The 21,537-nt window shown below is 40.5% G+C and overlaps 4 non-coding genes across 4 annotated transcripts; all 4 read left to right on the plus strand.

Annotated features, from left to right (window-relative positions):
• Nucleotides 1-11,425: 11,425 nt before the first annotated feature.
• On the plus strand, nucleotides 11,426-11,497 carry Trnap-agg. Its single transcript has one exon. It is a non-coding gene; the product is annotated as a tRNA-Pro (tRNA).
• A 256-nt stretch (nucleotides 11,498-11,753) lies between these two features.
• Trnap-agg lies at nucleotides 11,754-11,825 on the plus strand. The gene has a single exon. It is a non-coding gene; the product is annotated as a tRNA-Pro (tRNA).
• An 813-nt stretch (nucleotides 11,826-12,638) lies between these two features.
• Trnap-agg lies at nucleotides 12,639-12,710 on the plus strand. Its single transcript has one exon. It is a non-coding gene; the product is annotated as a tRNA-Pro (tRNA).
• A 1,763-nt stretch (nucleotides 12,711-14,473) lies between these two features.
• On the plus strand, nucleotides 14,474-14,598 carry Trnal-caa. The gene is made up of 2 exons: nucleotides 14,474-14,511; nucleotides 14,554-14,598. It is a non-coding gene; the product is annotated as a tRNA-Leu (tRNA).
• The last annotated feature ends 6,939 nt before the right edge of the window (nucleotides 14,599-21,537 follow it).

The raw sequence follows: 21,537 nt of genomic DNA on the forward strand, positions 1-21,537 counted from the left end.
AAAAATCTAAATTCTGTGCAATTTTATTGTAATTAAAACTAACCCTTAAGGCATTTACAGTTACCAAGTCTATTTCTTTTTCCTCTAAGATCCTGAATATCTAAAGAACAAGTAATTAACACTATTTTTAAAAATTCTGTTTGATGTATGCTTTGTTTAATGTGTTTTAAGAATTCAAAAAAATGTTCCCTATCAAAAAACTTTTACAATCAATACATTTCAGGCTAGATGAGATTACTACAGTTGATGAAAGCAGAAGATTTTCAAAACGGTAGTTTAAAAAGAGTGTCCAGGCCCCTTTAAACCTCTCTTAAAGCTGAAAAATATCATTCTGCGAACATTTCACACACAACCCCACTTCGGCGTCCAACTAAACCCCTTAGCCGTATCAACAAGTTCCCAAAAAAATAAAACTCCAACTCCAAAGCCCCCGTTCAAAACCCGAAAAAGTTGCACAATTTGTTGTCAGTTTTTCTTGTTATTGCCGTTCAGCCATTTCAGGGGCTTCTGAGCCAAAACTATTTTTGGAACACATCTATTTTTTCAGCTTCTATTTAATCCTTTGAATGTTTTATTGCTTGCGAGGAGGAGCGGGAAACAAGGATTCAGGGAATATCATTGCAAGTTTAATTTTTTTACGGCGCTGACTGCCAAAATAAACTATTTACACGATAGATACCATGTAATACCCTCGCGCATAGTTTCAACAATCGCATAAGGCAGAACAAACAAAAGTGGAAATCTCTAAATAATAAATTTGATACAACGGAACAAATTTTCAATGCGTCGTTTAAAAACTTGTTCATTGTCATGTTTTTGCCCGATTGTGTTTTGGGATCGGGGATGATAAAGGATGGGGGTTTTTGGGATTTGTTTTCGGCATACCAAACATGTCTGAGGGCCTGCGAAATTCGCTTTGGCAAGTATTTTGGGGATAGAAAATAGTTTTGCTTAAAGAGCACATGCCATGGTCATGGTCGAGATACTCTTGTATCTCTTTAAAGGGTTGAAGTTGAAGTGGGGCCTGAAAGACTGAGCTCAACAAGTGGCTGGCATCAATTATGTTCAATCTGGCAAACAGATCTTATCCACTCGCACATATTGGGGGCCGTAATCCCCCGTCCAACTGTTCCGCACATAAATTCCTGTCTCGACTGGCATTACACGATGTTATCCGCAGCATTTACGTTTTCAGGCGCGATTTTTCCCTGTCGATAATTAAGCTTAAAATATACTCGTCTATGGGATTATGTTTTTAATATTGTATGATTTTTAATGGCACACTTGTTCCGCGCTCAGTGTTGAATATTTAAAGGCGGCCAACACGCAGCATAAAAATAAACCCCTACTCATTCGGCGTTCGTGTCAAAATATGAAAATCGAAAATATCATCAGCATTACTCGTATTTATTTGTGGAGTGGAGCATTTTTAAATGCATTTCATGTCATCCATCGCATGCTGCGTTGGGAAATCCACACGGCTTAAGGCACTCAAACCAATGCGAGGAGTTGGTTTATTTCCCTGAAATCAGAAAGGGTAAATAAAACTATCAGAAAATCCGGGTAATTTTCACGCAGCCATGTTCGAGCAGTGCGCGAACCCTTCTTTAACCCCTGCATTTCATCATCCTTCTGTCGTCGTCAGGACTTTAATCCGCCCCAAAAATGTACAATTAAATTCCTGGAAAATCAAGCCCCATTCTACGGAAAAAGCTCGGTCAATCTGTAACATCATAACTCAGTCGATTCTCGAACCGTTGACACAATTTGCCCTCCTTGTATTTGTGTACTTGTTGTATACAAATATTTGAAAAATGTATTTTTAATTGCACAAAGTCAAAAAGTTTCTCTAAGCCTTTTCTGGCATAATTACCAGCGACAAGGGAATGCCAATAATGGAAGTCTGCTCCTGTTCCCTGAATCCTGCTCCTGTTCCTTGACTTCCTGCCACTGACAGGCACTCCTTGCGGCGACTTTTGATGCATATTCAGCAGGCGGCAGGCAGGCAGGATCCTTGAGTCAAAAATATTACATAATTATTTAGCCAAGGAGACGACCCCCAGCCCGCTCCCCGGCGATTTCGGGTGTTTGATGACCCTGTTTATGAATACGTTAGCATTAATTAACTTTGATTTAATTAAACGAGCCACCGAGTCAGGGCCAGACATCAAACCAGTCGGGACCTTGGTCACTTTCCGTGTCAGCCTGCCTCACTTGACTTGACTGCGGCCCCCTTAACCCACTGGTTTGTTAATCTCTTAACCCGCCGTCGCCGTGGCTCTGGCTCCTTTTGCGGCTTGGCGCCGCCAATTTCGCACCACCCAAGGCAGCCAACTGGAAGAGCAGTCTCAAAAGACGGCTCGACTGCTCTTTTCCTTGACGCTGCAGCCTGGCACTCCTCAAGTGGAAAATCCTTTTCGCCTATTTACGTGGCCTTAACAAGTCAACACACCATATAGTCCTGGCGAAGGGGGGGAGTTGTCTTTGAGTTCTGGGATCTTTAAGTACAGCTAACAGTTGGGTTATGATTAGCCAAATATTGCTTGGTATCTCTGTCCTTTCAAGTATCCATATATTATTATAATATAATATTCTTATTAATTTTGGTAACCTGTATACCATAAATCGAAGTTTACTGGATTTCTAAACTAGAGGTCATGGTTGGTTTTAATATATCTATATCACATCGTTTTAAGAATTTCATTTTACTTTACCCCACTTAAACGTTAGTTTTACCCCACTGGTTGTCAACGCAGAATCATCAGCTTAAATAAAGGATATGATCTGATCGTTAAAGCTTCCATATAAAATACATCTTAGAATGTATAATTATGAATGGAATAATATTATATTTCTTTTGATTTTCTAATAGAACAAGAGATGTTCGCTAGTACTTATTTAGGGTAACCTTTGTAGTTTTTGTGGAACACTTTCATTAAAGACAGTTATTGAAACGATCCTTGTTTGAAAGGCTAGCACTTTTCCCTCATGAATTTCTTCGGTTTTGTGATATTCTTATAGGCCTACTTCATTTCATATGCGCTTTGATTGTGCTTTCGTTTGTTGGCCCGCCTTGTGCCCTTGTTTATTTGCGTTAATAAATTAATTAATTGCCTTGCGGCTAGTCAACAAGAGAGGCAGCAGCCGCAGCCAGAAAGAACCAAAATAAATAAGCAAAATATTTGCTTTAATTTACAAGTACGGGGCGAGAAAGAGACGGTCTCTGTTTTCCGAGGAGCGACAGGGAGGGGACGAGACACCATTCTGGTAGTGCCATCGCCATACCATCCTTTGTGGGCCCGTTTTCGTTTCCATTTACAAATTGCATTAGATTAAAGCGCGATAAACGCGGGGCGCGTTCACTTGGCATGATTTCGACTTATTTGCACTTACAAAGGGGCCAAGCAAAGTGGCTAAAACCCCCCGATGCTCGGCTATATTTTCCACGCCATGCACATTTTTATGAAACCGGCAACTGGCGGCCATGTAGAACATGGTTAATTAGCAATTAATGAAGCGATAATGAAGCCAAGATAAACGACAAACAAGTCCACGAACACGATGATGACGCCCAGTGTTGGCACTCTATATTCAAAGGCATCGACAAAGGAGCTCCAAAACCCAGAAGAACATGCATTTGGACATGGAAAATATTTTGTTAAGTTCATTTTTTAAATTGTTTTTATGAAATGTAATATCAACTAGCCATAAAATAGTTATCATTAAAAAACAGTATATATATCAGGAGATATCTACCTAAGGGGCTATCTCCCTTAACGTACCATCATCTTTCCTTTCAGTTTATCCCCTTTCCACCCTTTGGTTTTAAAAATGGCCTTGGAGAGCAAAGGGACAAGCGGATGAGGAAGCCCCTTCTGCCACTTTACCTGGGTCACTTTAGATGGTTATCCTTTCACAATAGACCGTAAAAAAGTGTAAGCTAAGTTACTTCATTGGCGTTAAAGCAATTTTTATATACATACATCATTTTATTAAAATTTTTTGCCTTACAACTCTTTTAGATTAGTATCTCTAGTGTATGCCACCCTTAATAAATGTAATATTTCCTTTTCAGCTTGGTTTTATTCTTGTTAATTATGGCCTAGGCTGACCTTGGTCAAACTCTGGACTTTATACTGCTGTTTTTTTCCAGCTATTCTCCTTTAAATTAAAAATTTTGTTTTTTCAGTTGTCTGTTGTTTTGGGGCACCTCCTGTCCGGCCTTCCTCTTCCTTCCCCTCACCCAGGCCCATTTTTGAGCGCGCGAAATTGTATCATTTCCTCGGAAAAAACATCTTTTTTGTTGGTCCATTTTTTTGGCGTGTTGCTTTTATTTTAAGGCTAATTAGTTTGCCGGTGCCTCTTGGCCTGAAAGTTTCCTGTCACTTGCAGTGGCAAAAGGCGTTGCCAATTAGGTCTCGCTGCTTCTGTGGACAGACGGTTTTGACCTTGGCGCTGTCGATTGGCTCGGGGAGTTTTCGCTCTGTGTGCGAGGATTTGGGGCCTCCAAATGAGCTGGAAATTAAAAGCGTGCCGCGGCAGAGTTTGGGCCAAGATGTGTGCCAGCTATTGGCTAATGAAATTCGCATTAAAGTGGGGCGAAATTCAACGAAAGTTTGGTTCTCTTTGAGTTTTGGATCTTTAGGACCCGCATTTAATTGCTAAATTCCGGCATAGAAGGCGTAATCAATGTTATAGACTTTTTAACTTTAAACAAAAAAAGTAGAGCTAAGATAAAGTCAAATTTTAATACCAAAGCTTGCTTCCTGGTTGGCATTTCTTTCTAATCTAAGCGATTGTCTTTAACATTGCCAAGCCAACGGAACCACATCGATCAACTACACCATCTCCACTCCCAAAACCCCCCCTCAGATTTACAATAGCTCCATTGCTTCCTCTTCCTTATGACAGCGTAACCCGATCTAATTTTCATGTTGTTTGATAGAAAAGTCTTGTATTGCAATCGCTACAAGGCAGGAATTTATCACACAGCTCTCGAGAAGGAACATTGCTGGCATCAGGCATCTGCACTCCCTCGAAATTCGATGTTGCAGTTTCTGATGCTACGATGCTACGGCTGCTGCCCGGCCTCCGACACTCTTGCCTGTTTAAATATTATCAAAAATTGTGTATCTCGGGGCTCGGAAGCTTCCTGATTCTGTCGGGGCTTGTTGGATCGGCTGGGCATAGCAAACATGCTCACAGTTGTTGCCGCAGGGACGCTTGACTGGCGATCGTAGCAACAGGAAAGCAGAACTGAAACTCTACGATACCACGAAGTTTAAGATACCCTGCGGAAACTCAAACATAAAGTATTATTCTGTGAGTATTGGGCTGTTTTGTACCATGCTAAACAATAACCAAGCTCATATTTAACAAAGATACAACATAAGTCAAGGGCTTTCTCAAAGTATTTTGTATTAAAGCAATATTGTTAAATTACGAATGCTATGTAATGAAAGACAAACTGGAATTTGGCCTATCACTTCAAAAGTAATATATAAAGTATATTTCTATATATCATTATGTTCGAACACCGCTGTTGCTTATATGGATATGTCAAGGTTGGTTCGTGGCTCATTTTAAAATTCCAAAACGATATCTTCAATATTCTTTTGATTCATGGCATAGTAAAAATACCTTATTAATGGGTATGACATCTGCAAAATCCACAACTGTTGCTGCTAGAGGTTGCTGCTGCTGCTGTTGCTCTGGCGCTGTTCGAGATTAAACAATGATTGCATTTTCATTTGCATTTTAAGTCACGGTGCAAGCAAAGCAAAGCAAAGCAAGGCATAAGAAGTCAGAGGGGTCGAGATCTCACTTGGCAAGTGTTGTTGTTGCTGCCAACTGGCAACAGCAACAGCAGCAGCAGCAGCAACTGCAACTGCAGCAACATCAGAAACATCAGCAGCTGTTGCTGCGGTGGCTTCCCCCTTTCAGCAAACAGGTTTCCCTGTGCCGAAACTAAACACATGCCGCCAAGATTGAAATGCAAATCAGTTAATGTTTCTGGGGCTACTCAGAAATCCTTGGCGAATGGAGCGGTCTAAAGGGTATATTGGTGTACCCTTTAAGGCCTGCCCTAGGACCAAATGTCAAAAACATCAGCTTAGTGTAGAAAAAATCAGAAAAATAAAAAGAAAAATTTTAAATGTATCCAAAGGGAAGTTCTGAATTGCTGCGTTAAGAAAATCGGATGGGTACTTAAAGATTGGACAAGTAAAACAAGGAAGAACGCTATAGTCGAGTACTTCGACTATCAGATACCCGTTACTCAGCTAAAGGGACCAAAGGAAAATGGAAATATGCAAGCAGCAAATGCGCCACCTACCGGCGGTAGACAGATTTAAGCGTTGTGGGCGTTAGAGTGGGCGTGGCAAAGTTTTTTTTTAATCAATTAATAGGTATATACAAGACCAATACATTTCAGTTAAAATTTTTTATCTAGCATGAAAATTGTGGGCGCCACAGGCTTGGGCGGTTTGTGGGCGTTAGAGTGGGCGTGGCATATTCGCGTGACAAACTTGCGCTGCGCCCAAGCCTACGGAATCTAAATCTGAAATCCCATTTCTCTATCTTTGATATTTTCCGAGATATCCGCGATCATATTTACGATTTTTTGAAGTTTGTGGGCGGTTTGTGGGCGTTTAAGTGGGCGTGGCAAACTTTTTTTTGGGTCAATCGATAGGTATTGATGAGAACAATACATTTCAGTTAAAAATTTTATTCTAGCATGAAAACTGTAGGAGCCACCGTTTTGGGCGGTTTGTGGGCGTTAGAGTGGGCGTGGCACTCTACTGAAACAAACTTGCGCTGCGTAAGAAGCTCAGGAATCGGCTCGCCAAATCTCAATAGCCTAGCTCTCATAGTTTCCAAGATCTCAGCGTTCATCCGGACAGACGGACAGACGGACAGACGGACAGACGGACAGACGGACAGACGGACAGACGGACATGGCTAGATCGACTCGGCTAGTGATCCTGATCAAGAATATATATACTTTATGGGGTCGGAAACGCTTCCTTCTGCCTGTTACATACTTTCCGACGAATCTAGTATACCCTTTTACTCTACGAGTAACGGGTATAATTAGAGAGCAGTCAAGTAACTACATTTTTAGAATTGTATATTGGATGTTAAGCATTTTAACCCAAATACAAAAAAATTAAGTTCTATTATAGTACAATTTAAACAAAATAAACTTCTATTATAGTAGAAGTACTGCAGTATACTGTATTTAAATTTTGTATATCTTGAATTTACATATATGGTCCACTCCAGATCTTTTCGGCTCACCGGCTGTTTTACACTATCCACCTTCAATTTTTATGTTACCTCCAGAGATTTACTCATTGTACAATGTTATAAAGAAATAAAGTTGCTTAGCTTTTAATAATATAATAATAAGGTTAATGAAACAATGTATACCTTACCATTCACTCTGCTTTTAAGAATGTTAATTTTATTTTAATTGAAAAGTATCAATATTTGCTCTACGTCTTTTAGACCATCGATTGAGCTCCATTTAGGCGCGATGAGAAAGTGTTCCCCCTCTGTAAGTTGCTCTTCTAGCTGTTATTATATAATTGGCTGAGCCCGCGGCGCCGAGAAGCTGTTTTTTCGTGGATCTTGGCCCGAAGTCCTTCTTGCGTGCCATAACTCAAGGACAAACAAATACTGGACCCTAATGCCATCCAGGCTACGGCTCATAAAAATGAAAATTTGTGCTACAGATTTTTTGCGAAGGACTAATCTTGGACAACAGCTGCTAGGGGTCATTTCGCCCTCAGCGAGTGTCCTGTGTCCACTCATCTCGATTACGAGGTGTAAATTTACTGACGCACATAAAGCCATTTGGCCGACTTCTGCCGGCTCCGTTCTCCGTTCTCGGGTCCCTAATCCCCGGCAGCTCAAAATCCAATTCATATATTTACCGCTCGCCGAGGGGAGACATTGACATTATGAGCGTTAAGCTTTCCTGGCCATTTTACGCTTCGGCTGGGGGTAAAGCTTTATAAATTTTGATGATATGTGTGTGTGGATTGGCGCTCATTTGTGCCCGGCTTCGTGGCTCAACGTGTTGCCGCTTAATGTGCGGGATTTGCTGGACTTTTCACTGGATGGTTGTGGGATGGGATGTGGGAGGGTCCTTGAAACCCAAAACAGCTGGAGAACCAAGGAGTTAAGCGGCGACAGAAGTAGAAATAATAAATCCGGACAGGTAATTTTTAGTGATAATAGTAATATGATGATGATTATAATACTATGATGATTATTATAATAATGATGAGTTTGGATTTAATAAAAGAAATGATTTTTAACAAGGTATAAGTATATAACAAAACTATATTTTGGCTGTCTTTAAGTTACACTTTAATACAAATATTGTTAAGTACAGGATGGAAATGATTTAAAACCTTAAAAATTAAAACAACATTAATTTTAATAAACAAGAGTTCAATTTCTTTAAGCTTTAATACGATTGTTTTAATTTATTTTAAATGAGATTACAAGGTAATCAAGAATAATAAGTAATCACCCATGCACTTAAAATCATATTCACAACATAAGTCTGAGAAAATTCGGCATGCATGACATAATCTCACTTCACTTTCGCTGGATTCTTGAAAAAGCCACTCCACTTCTCCACCGCTGTATTACCCACAAAGCCACTCTCATTTTCTTGGCTCCTCGAAAAAGATTGCAACATTAACACTCACTGCACACGTCCTCGACCAGCACTCCCAACCTTTGCCCCCTAGCACCACACATTGTGATATGTGCCAGCTCCTCCATCATCATCATCATCATCATCGGCATCATCAACGCCCGGCATCATCTGCGGCCTTTATCAATTCACCTTCTGCCGGATTGTTCCTCCAGTAAGCCTCCTCTTCTGGCTGTTTACATAACCAAGGCGGCATGCCACTTTAGTGGGCGTGCCACAAAACGTAAAGGAAAAATGTATTAAAAAAGTAAGGGAAAAATAAGAAAAAATTGTGTTAAAATTAATGCACGACCGGTAGAGGAGGCTGCGCCTTCCCTGCGCTAAGTAAACTGGCCTTTCATCGGGTTTTTGGCCATATATTTCCATTCGCCAGCCACCAATGTCGATCATCGGGCTCGAGATGCCGGTGTAGATTTTTCGAACCCATAATTACCGGCCTGTGTGAGCAAATATATATATGTTGAGGTATATAGAAAATTGTTGAGGGCAGGCATGCGGAGATCTAGCCACGTTTTCTGGCAGATCCGAGCATGATTTAAAGGGCAGACGGCCCAGTCCTGTCTGTTGGCTTTGTTGTTGAAAGTGATTGTACTTTATAGATTGTGAGCCTTTGTTGACTCGCATACTGCCGTGGCTGTGCTCTTTGCATTCGCCAACGTTGTGCAACGTGTAAGACATGTTTGCCTTAGAAGCCGCCACTCTGGTGGCTTTTGGCCACGGGGAGCAGAATGTGGCAGATGCCTCGGGAGGGGGTTGAGTCATACATGACAGCAGGCTGGAATTCGGAGGGGGCCAGATCTTCGGGAATACAGCAAAATTAGTTTGAAATGCAGGTCGGCAACAGGGGAATTTCACGAATCGAAATAATGGCCGAGACTTTTTTATATATCAACACAAAATTACAATACATGACAAATTTTGATCATTTTTTAAAATTTTAACAACTTTATTAAATAGTAAAAATCATAACAGATTAATTTTAGAACATACAGTTTAATATGTATATTACTACAGTACCAAACAAAAACAGGAATGCGGAAAATTCACTAGAGATAAATATAAAAACATATAAATTTTCCACCGGTTTTACTAGTATAAAGCTTTCAAAAACCTATAATGCTTGTAAATAAATTTCTCAGTGCCTATAGCACCTTTAAATTATTTAGCATAACATTTTACCTTTAAAATTAAGAATACACAAAAATATAATAACACAAAAGCCTCTCTAACGTTCTCCAGCTTTTCAAATCATTTATCCTGCTCAAAAACTTCACCAAGTCAAATCCCATGATAAATTCATTAGTTCTGGGCTTGGCATGGACCATTTAAACATTTTATATATAATTACGCCATCATTATGAAGTCTCCTCGGGGTCTTGGACGGAAGTCCCCCAGGGACTTGGACCATTAACAATGCCACGTAGCTGTCACCTACAGGGCACCGGGAAGATCAACCCTTAAACCAAGTGCGCAGTTTCCTCGGAATGGAAAACACACAGTTTCCCATGAAAACGATTCACTGAAGAGTGAAATAGCCGTGGAGTAAAGCTCTCAAAAATCTAAGTAATGAATTCAAATGAGCCACCAAAGTTCATGGCCCCAAGGCTTTCACTTACTGCGATTGAGGATTTCGTGCCGTATTAATTAGGGGAACCACTTACATCGTTTCTGATGGTTCGCAGTTAAAACAAGGCACTGCTAAAATCATAACAGCTGTGACGTAACAAATGGCATCGACGGGGGGTGCAAGGCAGCCCAGGAATCAACCACTTGAAATTCTTTTTTATTCCTGCCCGAATTGAGACATAAAACATTCCCGTGCGGGTTTCCGGAGACCCCGTCAACCCCTAATGAAGCCATCAACTCACGTAAGTCGCCACAGTTGCCACCGAAAGTTTCTTCCCTCGCTGCCTGCGAGTGTGTTTTTGACCATATAAGGATAACGAGAAGGGGCTTTTGATGTTGCCTAAGCATTTTGGCAAATATTTGCCCGAAGAACCAATCCATCCAGGGTGGTTCTCAAGGCACAAATTGGAAACTTTAAAGGGCTGCCAAAAGACGCAGAAAAATCCTAAAACTCCATGCGGGTCACCCCTGATTTGTTAAAAAACAAGCAACAGCTATCCCTAAAAAAATAAAAGACCAATGCACTTTGTGAGTGAAGACCACAACAAATAATGTTAACGAGCCCGCGGTTCGGGCGATTACAATCAGTGACAGAAGGCAAACCCAACCCCGAATACGATCTAATCTCCCAAAAACCCAGAGAGATTTGCAAGTCCAGTCCCTGACCCGTTGGCGGATTTTTTTCAGGGTCCACCACCATATGGACAGAAGCAATCAACGAAAATGTACTTGGGCATATGTTGAATAAAGTGCATTTAGGCAAGGGTTCTCTAATAAATCGGCGAGGAGGGGAACCAGAGCTATTAACAACTAATTGAGTACATTTATAGCCACTACAAACTGGCTGTGACAATAGGGGATTTTGTAGCTGTCTATTAATGAGCCCTCCAAAAGTTTATATTATAAACTAAACCAGTTTGAAGACAACATGAATACAAGAGCTATTAAAAACTTTCGATTTTTAAATTTAAATCCACATGCATCTCACGCTTTTGGCCAGTTCATACTCCAACATCGAATTTCGAACATTCCCTTGAAAAGAAGTAGTTCGGCGGCCGGTGTTCAACTGGCTCGTTGGTCTAGGGGTATGATTTCCGCTTAGGGTGCGGGAGGTCCCGGGTTCAAATCCCGGACGAGCCCAAATGAAATACATTTTTTGTTTTTCTTTTTTTTGCATTTTACATTATCATGTTTCTTGGTGTAACAATCTTGAGACTATTTCTAAATAAGTTCCATTGCCTTATCTCTGTTTACATAGTTTGTTTTTATACCTTAGATGTATTTATGCTGACATAAATGTGAAAGCAACTTTCTCCCTCTCCACCGAACAATATTATAATTTATATTGGAGCATGCCGTATTTTATCAAAAGTAGTTTGGTCTCCAATTTTCAACCGGCTCGTTGGTCTAGGGGTATGATTTCCGCTTAGGGTGCGGGAGGTCCCGGGTTCAAATCCCGGACGAGCCCAAGAATGTTCGATTTTTTTTAATTTTAAATAATTATTAATTAATGTTACTTTATTTTGTTGCTGCTGCCTTAATAAAAATTTAACAAGCAAAAGGGTAAACCCTTGGTAGAGTCAACCTAGTGATATTGGATCGTTTGAATAATAACAATTACTGAGGTCCAAGCCAAATTGGGCAAAGGTAAGCCGAGTCGGCTCAATTACAAATTCATCCGAGGACAATGCAGCAGACGGATTGTCAGACGGGAGTCACAGGCACCGCAGACAGGGGCATTCAACTGCACGTGTCGGTGACTCTTTGGGGCAACGCCAATTGAAAGCCGACGACCCCCTGAAAAAAGGGTGCAAGATATGATACTACACTACAAAATGTACAAAGTCAACAAACTTGAATAGCAAAATTAAAATTGAACAAATTTTATTGTAAACAATATTTTTGTATTTAGTAAAGTATGATAACACTCAACTCAGCATTATTATTTATCACAAATTTCAAATTATGAAGGTAATTTTACAGGTAAGGTAACTTACAGTATTTAAATTAGCAAGAAAAACACATATAACAACCAATTTACAAATAAACAAAAAATTTTTTATGAGAAACCTAAAGATAACTTGGCAAATCAAAGTTTTTATGCTCCATTAACAACATGAAAAGATGACGTTGTAAACTAAACCCGTTTAAAGATGCCACAATATACGAAAGCCATTAAACTCAAAGCCACATGCATCTCACGTTTTGACCAGTCTTTTACTGAATATCGAATTTCGAACATTCCTTTGATAAGAGGTAGTTTGGCGGGCGAAGATCACCTGGCTCGTTGGTCTAGGGGTATGATTTCCGCTTAGGGTGCGGGAGGTCCCGGGTTCAAATCCCGGACGAGCCCAAGTAAAGAACTTTTTTTCATATCTTTTAAGTTTTTAAATTTTATTAAATATTTTTTACACAATGTTGGAATTACAGAATTTGGAAAATGGAGTAAACACCCGGTAATTTTAAGTTAAAATATTTATATTTCGGATGTGCAAATTTTTCTCTGTGTATGAGCTAGCTCCGGCGAACGAATTTTATGCACTGGAAATTAACACAACAAACTTTTCGGCTTGGTTGGCCAAGCAGACACCGGCAGACCAGAGCTCATGGCTGTCATTACCCGAAATCCATTTGCGACCCCCTGGGCCCAAGGGGGCTTGGCTGGCAGATCTCTTTCGCATTGTAATAATACGGCACTCAGACCGGCCCCGTCACCCATTCCATTGCCATGTATCCGATTGCAGTCCATAACAGCTGGAAGCACGTAAATCTCATTGTTTCGATGCGTTTTGCATGCGTTTGAAGTGTCTGGTTGTCGATTCCGATTTCGATTTCAATGCCGGCGTCTGCCCCAATCCTGGCCTTCTCCGCCCCCTGACCATCACCATCCCCCTCCCCCAAGACGGCTGCATTTGATAGCCTGCCTCCGCATGAGGAGTTACTTTTCGTAATGCATGTTACGATACCCATTGAAAGGGAAAGGTCAAGTGTTTGGGTTAATCTTTCAACTGGTCTTTAAATAAATTTAACTTCGAAAGAATTTATTTATTTTCTTTTGTCTTACTTGGATTATTAACAAACCATTTATTTAAAAAATGACACTAAAATATAGAACACACTTAGTTAAATTTTTTTTTAATCTGGAAATTATTTCTTGAAGGTAGGGAACTTCCTAGTAACCTACATATTTCCTGAATCGCTAATTCGATCTTAAGTAAGCGGTATTTACGTATTCGTTGCTGAGCCGCTTTATACTTTTCTTATATGATTTTTTCACTGACAAATACATCAGCTGGCGGGGGGTTAAATAAAGCCTGTGGTTTCAGCACCCGGCGACAAAGAGGAACAACTCGTTTTACTCCTCAGCCGCAGCCTGCGGGCTCTGCAATTGACTTGAACTCGTGGCGCATCAATTGGGTGTGTATATTGGGTAAGCCCACTCTGAAAAATTATTGGTCAAATAAAATACTTAAGTACTTTCATCTAATTCTAATAATAAAAAATGTGTATTCTGCCTATATTTTTAGATTTTTAAACTTATATCATGGATTTAATCTTATAAAATTCGTTACTTTAAAAGAAACGGACAAGTGTGGAAATCGTTATGTAATATTTTGTATATTTATATTATTTTCATATAACTCAAATTATAAAATAAATATTATTATTATAAATAACTATTTAAAGTATAACCCCTTTTCTCCAAGTGCATTTGTTGGTTGTGTTTGGTACTTTTGTTGTTGCCGGGCTGCGGTTTGTGTGATTTTTATGATGAGGCCCCCGGGCAACGGAGGACAAGGCTCGATTCGGTTTTGATTGCCCTGCCGGAAACGGTGCTCAGGTTACGATTTAGCAGCGATTTAGCCGACCGTGAAATGGCAACTGCAGCACTTAACCACATAGCAACCGGCAACAGTGACACCAGCACAAACACCAGATGCCGCCGAGCTTTTATCACCTTTTTTGGGCGAGTGTGTGGGTGGCATTTCCCATTTTCCCCGCCCTCGAATATTTTTGTTTGTGGCGCCAACATTTCTCTTTCAACTTTGCTTATCTAATTGCTGTTCTATAAATAGTCCGCAGCCCAAGGGGATAAATTGTCGCCCGAGTGCCAATGTCAGGATGGCCGAGCGGTCTAAGGCGCCAGACTCAAGAGCTAAAATCTCTTACCCTTCGCAGCAGGGTTCGATCGAGCGTTCTGGTCCTCTCTGAGGGCGTGGGTTCGAATCCCACTTCTGACAAACATTTTTTTTTCCAAAATTATTTATAAAGTGTTTTGCTTAATATTTTTAACCACTTCTGAATTTATAGTTGTGTTTCTAAAAACCTACTTAAATCGGGTTCCTAAGTATAACGATGGAAATGTAAGACAGTACAAAATTAAACGTTCAGTATTCTTTCTTATAATAAAAAAATTAGCCGAATGTATATTAAACGGATCAATAATTTAATAAAACTTTTTAAAGCTACATGTGTTTAATATAACAAGCATTTTTGAATTTTTGAATTTATGACCCATTTGGGAATAATTTATCTAAATATTTAAATGGGTAACAAAAGAAGTAGCAAATCTAAACTTGTTAAAATTATATTAAGACTCCTTTGAATTCTAGAACTAATTTGTAATTTTTGTAGCACACCATCCCTACCAAAGAAATACATTTATTTCCCTTATTAGTTAAAATTTCGTGTTCAACCCTGGCTTTAAAAATAGAATCTAATATTTCAAATAAAAACTATGTCCTATATCCAACGTTATACTACTCTCTTCCCCTAAATCTCGTCCGTCCTTAGCCTTAGGTTTATCTCGCCTGATTTGATTCAGCTGTCGCTGGATGTCACCACTAAACCCTAAATCTGATTCCGGCACCTCATAAAACTCCCAGTTGCGTTTTCCCCCTCCTTTTCTCCTCCAGCAAGTCTGCTGCTAATTAGGTTTTCCTTTTTATATATTTCTTTATGGTTTTTCCAACACGTGTTTGGGTCTCCTTCCCCGTTTTTCATGCCCTGAATTTTCCCTACCCGCTGACTGCACTTGAATGCACTTGTCAAAGTTCTGTGCCGTCGCCTACGCTGGCCCGATGCATTATTTTTTACTTTCCCAGCCACAGACAACATCGAGCACCGGGGGATTCCGACCCGTAAGCCACGCGTGCCACAATAGGCAGGCACCACTGTGCCCCACCGCTCACCCCCGTTCGCTTTGATGGCCAACTGGAAACTCGATTTAAATCCAGTGCATATGCAAAGTGTCACGTAATTTCAATTACACAGCTTCAAAGACATAGACAGTTGCACTGAAAAAAAAATACTCACGTACTCTGAAAAAAGGGTCAAATGCCTCTTCTACATAAATATCAAGATGAAAAATGTATTACTTATAAGATATTTAAAATAGTGTGGAAATATTATGGAAGACTATTCTGATCTTAAAGAGTCAAGAGTATTATTTGTTGATTTAGGTATATACCTAATCACAAAACTATGATCAGAATTCCTGGCTTTGTATATACTTAGGGATTTTTAGTAAAATGATTTTAGATTTTTCCTCAAGTGTTCCACCGAGAATAGAGGAGAAAAAATATTTTTTCTTGTTCTCCCTCTGAGATAACAAGTTTTATAAACTAAGCCAAGCGACAACGGTGCGTGCCACGCCCCCAGCCGCAGCAGTGCCCCCTGAAAGTCCGGGAAAGTGGGCGCCGAACGCGTGTTGCATGTCAATCGCGGAATGCACTTGTTGGGGACAGGGAATCAAGAGGAGGATATAGAAAGATATAGGGGGAAGTGACAAAGCCAACGTCTGACAATGGCCGTGCGGCTTAGTGACCCATAATGCGTTTGCCAAGAGACCAATTGAGTTAGCCCACTTCCTGGGCTTCGTCGTTTGTTACCCAGTTTTCTCCTTCTTCTGGCCAAGTGCCTCAGTTCCCCTTCTCTCCGCCCGAGCCTTGTAATCTACATCTTCAACGTCGCCTACGCGTTCTATCGTTCTTGAGCTCGACTTTTCCTGTTCCACTTATTGGCCTTGGATTTTCAAGTACCCTTTCTATGGGCATTATTACTCTTAGAGGAATTACGAAAAGCTCTCCCTCTTTGACATACTATTTCTTTAGTCGAAAAACTCATATATGAATATACTTGTATAATGTAACAAATTGTTAATAAGGAGAGGTCTATTCTCTTGGATGTTATGGGATTCTGTTAAATATTTGGTATATGACATTTGCATACAAGATATTTTTGTGAGAGTATTCATAGCTGCCCATTCCGAAAGTGCACTTAACTCCTGTATTTTTTGTGTGCCACCTGCAGCTGGCTTTTTTCTCCATCTTTTTCCCTAGCGTAAATAATGGGTTGGCGTTACAAATCCGTTTTAAATGTGACTCGTGTTGCTGTTGTTGCCTGGTTAACTGAGCAGGGAAATTGATTTTGTCTCGTTTGAGCTGTTGTTGCTGCTAAGTCGCCTGACATATGGACTTTCATTGACGGCCACCACAGTACAGCACCGGCCATAACCGACATGACCGGCGGCATGTTACCAACAGCCAGCGACCGCAAGCCTTTTGTTCCGCTTCCATCGACCGCCGGACATCGTCGCACGTGTCCGGACTCATCTAAAAACAGCACTGGCCCAAAACACCTGCCTCGCACCTCAATTTGAAGGCCATGATATAGGGGAGAAGGAGGCGATCCCTGTTGCAGTTCAGGGTATTTAGTGGTTTTCACTGCATCATTAATTTTGATGCGCTGCTGTTGCCAATGTTGTTGCCGTTGCTTATATTGTAGCGAAAGGAATATGCTACCTAGATGCACACAGTACAGTACTTATACTTCATTTAGATAGGTATGAATCATTATTCGTTACTCCTCTTAACTTGTAAGTGAATAATAATAATTAATACTCTTATGTACCTTTTTAAAACATTGGAATCTTAAAGATATATTATTATTTACAATCGTTTTTATAGTTTTTCCTCATTAATTGGCCTGCAAAGAATAATTCAAATTAATTTTTGTATATTATATTATGTACTTTTAAAAGGTACTCAAAAGGTACCTTATCATCACTGTTATTTGCTGATTTGACTGCCTGGACTAAAACTCCACTCAACTGAATTGTAGCTGTTGCGGTTTGGGTTGATGAACTTTTGGCAAGGTTAAATTATGGCAGGCGGGGTGATAGTGTCAGTCGGCTACGGTCATGTTGAGCTTTGTGGCTTATATAAGATTTAGCTGCAAAGAGAGTGAATTTAATGATAAACGAATTTAGTCCATCTCAAGTGCTACCTATAAGAAGTTTAATTTTTGATTTTAGGAAAACTATTTATTTTGGAATCATGTAAATCCGTCAAATTTCTGTAAAGGTCTGATGCAATAATCCAATTACACTCAGCGCTGTTTCATCTGAACGATTCCCCTAAGCTCTCAGCTATTTTCCCATCCCATTCTACCAAATCGCTGACAATTTCATCAAATTGCCAGACACGACTCAGCCATAGAATACCATTCGATCAGGGAATGAATCAAAGCCAGCCCGCAATCTCGCCTCCAATTCCAATTTTTGCCTTATCACCCGGCACAAAAGGCGGTCCTCTAATTAGCTGCCGACTGCCCGACTCCCAGACGTCCCCCGACTGGTCATCCCCGACGCACCCACTCACCCAGTCCCCCCATTCCTCTACAGACTTTTCAGAGAAGGCGGCGTTGGGAAAGGCATGCAATTGGCATGACATTGCCGTGTTCGAGCTGGGACAAAGCCCGAAAACCGAACCGAAAGCCAAGGAGTGGGGCTTCGAGGTGGTGGTGTTGGTGCTGCAGACGGAATAGTTCAGGCATGGCGTTGGGGTCGGAGTCGCCACCGGTGTGGCATGTGGAAGCGATGTTGATGCCGGCACGTAATGAGCGCATTACGCACTTCGAGGCGGCTTAGGGGAAGGGGAGCCAGGCAGGAGCAGCCTGATAACAAGCCAGCCCCTGCAACCTGCTTTATTCGCAGTTTGCACACGGAGAAAAATAAAAGTACTAGACTGCATTTCAAAGATTAAGGAGAAAAGGTATTGTAGGGGAAATGGAACCACCATTTAGTTTAACAAAAATTTGTACCTTAAATAGATCGGTATTATATTGCCAAGTAAGAAATTACTCACACAAGAAAGCGAGCTTTAGGTTACATCTGCTTTACCTCTATAATCAACCCTCTGTTAGCTTGTAGTTCTAACTTATAGCTTACATTCTATAAGATATCATTAGATAATAATAATAATACTCACAAAAGACTAGTAAATATTTTTATTTTTCTTTAGATTAGATATCTCAAAGGATAAAATATTTTTAAGATACTTTCTACTTTTAGTTCCTGGAATGGTTTGAAGAAGCTAAATTTTTATAATATGTATATATTTCTTTTTTTTTTACATATACAAGGCAATACAGCTGTTGTAAGTGAACCTTAATCATTATATTCGATTTGCTTGCTTTTTACATTAATAACATAGGAAGTTCGAACCACTTAAATTAGAAATGGCCCTTATAAATGGGTCCTATTCCCCAGTGCAGCACTCCGCTGTCCGAATGCCTTGTTATCCCTGCCACATTATCGCCTTAGCCGAATACCTGGCGCATCTTGAGTGTGCAACATTGTTACAATCAAGTCCAAGTCCCTGTCTATTACCATCTCTTTTTTCCGCCTTATTGCAGCGTCTGTCTGCCGGTTGTTGTTGTGCACGCTCCGCTTTTCAGCCTGCGGTGAGGCTAAGGACAATGCACCCCCTCCCCCCCCCCCTGCTGTGGGCGTCGGGAGGCGGGGGGCGGGGCACTGCAACTGCTGCAGCCGCCCTCGTTCCACTTACGCGTGTGTGTGCTCAAGTAGCGAAAGGCCCCCGGCAAGAAAATCAAGCGGTGCAACATTTGTTTTTCCTATTTTGAGGGAGTACTTTTGGATAGGGTATAAACATTATACCAGACTAAGCGGTAATACGAGAAAATATATATAATATAATTCGAAACAAAAAAAATTTAAAAGAAAATTTAAATTTAGCTTGGAACATATCATTCACATTTTGCAGAAATTTTTCATCGATCAGTCCTTAAGGGTATCCCAAGTTTCGATAGACCACATCATATTTACTGTCTTGTTTCTTTTGGATCCCCAGCGGATAGTCAAGACCCCATGCTACTTCAAGTCGGCTAGTTTGGCGCTTTGCCAGGCTTCAAGAAAGGAGGTAAGTTCGGTGGGCTGGGGCGGGGATTTTTCCAGAGTCGGCGGAGGAGGCCAATGTGTTGCACCAGTTTTAAGGCCACGACGCACAGCTGAGCTGCATTTTGCAACATGTTTCGGTGCGCCGTATGCAATGCCATGCCCCAAGCCGCAATTCCCCACCTGCGTTCCCCTTCACCGATCTGGTTTTCGGTTTGTGGTCTCTCGAAATCTTGAAATCCATCGTTTGGCGCTCGACTCTTGCAGGTGTGCTTCACACGACTTGTCAGTGTCAGCGCCAATTTTTTTCATATGGCTCCGCGCTCTATTTCTTCGAGCTTTGTGGCACAGACAGAGAGCAGCAGGCATTTTTTCCATGTTTGTGGCAACATTTTTGGGTTAAGTATTGATAGAGGTTGCAGGAATTTGCGTGCCCAAGATGTCAGGCAAGAGAGTATATGATTACTCCTTAGTTTACAAGGGTAATAATTAAAAAGCTTTTTTTAAATATTGTACAATACTGACCTAAAAATCTTAGCAATATGTAACAAGACGTACTAAAAATTACAAAAATAATTATACATGAAATTACAAGTTGCAAATCATGCAGTTTAATTTTTTTAAAGCATTATAATGAAACGTTTCAACAGTCCCTGGTAAGGCCAAGGGCCTTGACCTCTCACCCTCCACCTCAACCCCGCCCCTTCTGAGGTCACCGACCCTCGACGAACAAGTGTTGTTGCACACATGACACGAGATCGTTTGGCCCTTCCCTCAACGCGATCTGCATGTGACTGAAGTGAAGACTCAGTCAACCAATTAACTAAACTGCGCCTAATTAAATACTTAATCGAGCTTGAAACTGCAGCTAAGAAAGCACCAGCCTCATCAAATTGAAGGCAGCTGCCTTAATTAGCCGGACTCTCACAGTCAAAAGTCGAAAGTTGCCCGCTCATAAATTTATGTAATTTGACAAAACAAAAACGAATAGGAAAATCGCACATAATTTCTAATGTGAGATAAAATCGCAAAATCAAAGGCTAGAGGAGCGCTTCCTTAAGACCCGAGTCTATTAATTTGAAATGGCCTGAGATAAATTACTAAATGACTGTCGCTTACGTGTGATCCATCCATCAATGCCATCATTAAGCCAAACATTTGACAGAGCGGCAATGGAACGGCCACAGGATGGGAGCCACTGGGTATCTCTACCTATATCTTTTCCCTTTCGCGATTCTCCAGTTTGAACTGCAAAGTTCCCAATCTCAATCCCAGCCCCGGACAACAACTCACTTCTGGTTTGGCTCAGAGGAAGACCGGAGACCCCACAGCCTGTCTTTCAGCGGTTGTCGGGGTCTCAGAATCGGAGGCAATGTCTTCGTCTATGCCGCTGTCACTCGAAGCTACCTCTGGGACTTCTCTGGGTCTGGACCTCTCGGGGCTCGCTTTTTACTGGGATTCGTACCCTGTTATAAAGGGTGTGGAAGAATAGTACCTGGTCTCGTGTTCTTTTGATTAATAATAAAGCTCCTTTATAAAGATCAAGCCCAATTAAATCATTTAAAAATATTCTAATAAAAATAATAGATATAATCTATACACAGAAAATTTATACGTTCTCATTTGAGTTGCAAATGTTCTTAAAATTAGAACAACATTACTTAAGTTGAAATTGTTTTCATTTTGCTCGAAACAAGTTTAGTTGGCGGTATTTACATTGTATCTCTCAAGAAATAAGCTAGTCCAGTCAGTAGTGCATACTTATCAAAAAGTGGTTAAATAAACTGAAATTAACTGTTATCTTCTCAAAATTTCGTTATCGTTATATTGAGAACACTGATACCAAAATGTACTTACACGGTTTTCAAGAACGAATGTTCTCAATTCAAGGAGATGGTACTTCAATATTTTTCTCTGTGTAACAAACATACATTTACCTTCATAAATCTAAATTCTTGGGTTTAAAAATTAATAATACATTTAC

This window comes from Drosophila subpulchrella, chromosome 3L (assembly GCF_014743375.2).
Source record: "Drosophila subpulchrella strain 33 F10 #4 breed RU33 chromosome 3L, RU_Dsub_v1.1 Primary Assembly, whole genome shotgun sequence".
In the NCBI taxonomy this organism is placed as follows: Eukaryota; Metazoa; Arthropoda; class Insecta; order Diptera; family Drosophilidae; genus Drosophila; species Drosophila subpulchrella.